A 2,486-nucleotide genomic window follows, 5' to 3' on the forward strand; every position below is an offset into this window, starting at 1 on the left:
AAGAGGGCACAGGGGAGGAGCGGGCACTTGGCCGGAGAGGAAATTGGAACTGTTGCCAGCGAGGCTGGGATCCATCACTCATCAAAGGAATGCAAATTAAAACAACAGGACTCTCTGGTAATAGCAGGAGAGCTCTCTCCAGCAACCCTCCCGCTGAAACAACTAAAAAAGCGGGAGAAGATGTTGAAAGGAGCCTCTGTAAAGAGCTGACAAGACGGGACAGCATGCCTCTGTAGGGCACGGGGATCAGGAGAAGCTGCTCTCTTCCCGAGGACCTCTGCCCACTAGCGGAGGGTGGGGCTCTCCTTCGGATGGCCTCTTGGGATCAATATGTCGCCACCCAGCCCCGAGTGGGAAGCCTAACGGGAGGCCCCTGTCCCCCCAATAAGCCAGGTTAAGGGTTAAACCAGGAGTGGACCAGCCTGCCAGGATTACAGCCTGGTTCTGTTGGCCCGGGTGACCCAGGGTACCCCAAGCCTCGACTTTGAGTAGCTCAGCGCTGGCAATGCCCCCCGGGCTCCTGGAAGCAGCAAACACAAATGCTCTGTGGGGGAAATTACCTTCACCCCGAATTATTCCTACAAATAATTTTTCAAGTATAACAACCAGCATGTCGTCAAAGATAACTCGGGAAACAAGGAAATCAGGCTCCAGCCCGCTGCCCTAGAAGCCCAATTTCTGAGACTGTCAGACTCCACATCTGACACCTGGGGGCCGGGGTGGCACCAAAGGAGTGTGTGGCCGTCAGCAGCTGAGTGCCCCAGCAGCCAGGGGTCATGTGAGTGCGTGACAGCATGTGTGTGCGCGCGCGTGTGCCACCAGCATGTTGGAATGTTCTCCCTGGCCGAGCTGGTCAGGTTTTGTGATAATCTTCTAACTTTTCAAAAACACATGGTTGGGGACCCCTGGGTGGCTCAGTGGGTTGAGCATCTGCCTTCGGCTCAGATGATGATCTCCGGGTCCTGGGATTGAGCCCCATGTCCCCTGCTCAGCGGAGAGCCTGCTTCTCCCTCTCCCTCCTCCCCTCCCCCTGCTTGTGCTCTCCTGCTCGTCAAATAAATGGATAAAGTTTTAAAACAAAACAAAAACAAAAACACGTGGTTGAAGAAGGGCCACTTATTCTAATTTGTATGAAGATGCCCTGTGGCCTGGGGACCGCCCGATGTAAAGACTTTAGATAATGGAACTGTGTGATACAGATGATAAAGTAAGTTTACTGTCGCAAAGAAATAGGTTGAATATATCTGCAGGGAACAGGAAAGTAGAAAAACTGATATGGTACATCTTAAAAAGAACCAAATTGGACTTCTTGAAATAATAAATACAGTAAATGAAATGGGAGGCGCTTTGGAAGCCGCAGGCTTCGGTTCACGCATGGCCAAGTCTAAGAACCACACAACGACAGCCAGGCACAAAAATGGCACAGAAGGGGCATCAAGAAACCCCGGTCACAAAGATATGAATCTCAGGCGCCTGGGGGCTTAATCAGTTAAGCAGCCAACTCTTGGTTTCCACTCAGGTCATGATCTCGGGGTCCTGATATCGAGCCCCGTGTGGGGTCTGTGCTCAGTGCAGAGTCGGCTTGAGATTCTCTCTCTCTCTCTCTCTCTCCCTCTTTCCTCCTGCCTCTTCTCCCACCCTCGCTCTCTCTCAAATAATAAAGAAATAAATCTTTTTTTAAAAAGATATGACTCTCTGAAGGGGGCGGAGCCTGAGTTCCTGAGGAGCACGAACTCCGCCAAGAAGCACAAGAAGGGCCTGAAGAAGAAGCAGGCCAGCAACGCCAAGGCCATGCGTGCACGTGCCGAGGCTGTCAAGGGCCTCATCGAGCCCAAGATCCCGAAGGGTGGCAGCCGTATCACTCCGCCAAGCTTGGGAAACCTGCTCGTGTCCGCATTGCCAAGGGTCTCAGGGCTCTGCAGCCCGAAGTCCAAGACGAAGGCTCAAACCAAGGCCCGGGCTGCAGCTGCGGCTCAGGCTCTAGAAGGCGCCCAGGCCCCCACAAAGGCTCCGGTGCAGAGGCCTCTGTCCGCCAGTGTGAGGACGGGAGGACCGGGGTGAGCCCTGGGCTTCTCTCTGCACGGGACTGGTGTCCTCCTGTGCTATTTGAACAAATAAGCTTGCGAAGGGATCTGTCAAAAAAACAAACATGAAATGAAAAATTCATGGCAATGAGATCCCTACTTTATCCCAGTTAGAGAGACCAAAGGTAGAAAGGTGGGAAATATGCAGCACTGGCCAGGATCTGGGGAGCTGGGATCCTTGGGCAACATTAGAGGATGCGTAGAGAATATGCCTTCTGGAAGGATACTTATGGTGCTTTGTGCAATTGGCCTACTGTCACCTGAGTTCAGAGCTCAGAGAAACCCTTGCCCAGGCCTGTGCAGGGACAAGCACGGGAGCCTTCAGCCCGAGATGCTGGGGTGAACGCCCGCATGCGGTTTGCAGTGGCTTTCTTCTTCTCCTTCCTCCCCCTCCTCCTCCCC

General features: G+C 53.4%; 1 pseudogene; it reads left to right on the forward strand.

Moving 5' to 3' along the window:
* Window positions 1-1,208: 1,208 nt before the first annotated feature.
* On the forward strand, window positions 1,209-2,061 carry LOC121106029 (annotated as a pseudogene).
* Window positions 2,062-2,486: the final 425 nt, after the last annotated feature.

This window comes from Ursus maritimus, unplaced genomic scaffold, assembly GCF_017311325.1.
Source record: "Ursus maritimus isolate PB19 unplaced genomic scaffold, ASM1731132v1 scaffold_30, whole genome shotgun sequence".
Taxonomy (NCBI): domain Eukaryota; kingdom Metazoa; phylum Chordata; class Mammalia; order Carnivora; family Ursidae; genus Ursus; species Ursus maritimus.